The sequence below is a fragment of the Arachis ipaensis genome, chromosome B05 (assembly GCF_000816755.2).
Source record: "Arachis ipaensis cultivar K30076 chromosome B05, Araip1.1, whole genome shotgun sequence".
In the NCBI taxonomy this organism is placed as follows: domain Eukaryota; kingdom Viridiplantae; phylum Streptophyta; class Magnoliopsida; order Fabales; family Fabaceae; genus Arachis; species Arachis ipaensis.
In genome coordinates this window covers 126,530,758-126,531,271 of record NC_029789.2, presented here as the reverse complement: position 1 = coordinate 126,531,271, position 514 = coordinate 126,530,758, and positions in this window count along the sequence as shown.

The window sequence follows — 514 nt, the reverse complement described above, 5'->3', positions numbered from 1 at the left end:
GCTGAATTTGTAACCAAAGAAATTTTAAGCAACTTTAAATGTTCATATATATGGTTCCATATCACGCTGCTGTAGCCAAAAGATTGAACTCTTCTACTTTTCCTAATTGGTTTATTATTTATTTATTATTTATTCTCTTTACCATCATTAGGCAAACTCTATTAATAATTTAAGATTTGAAGTCATTTAATTTTCCAACAAAAAGAAAACATGACTAATTTAATTTTAAAAATCATTATAATTGTCTCGCTCAATATTATTCATTTATAGATTTTCATATAGAATGCAACAAAGAGCAGAGGTAATAATGATGGTTTAGGGTTAGCACTTAGCTCCATTCACAGCTGTCATCTTGAGTTTAATTTTGAAACATTTTTTTCCTCTCATTTTTTGTGACAGACTTGAATCTCAAATTATTTAGCCCAATTAACTAATTAATTTAAGGTCAAGACATGCCAATTGATTAATTGGCATGTGGAAAAAAAAATAAATTACAGATCTTGAATAATAATGG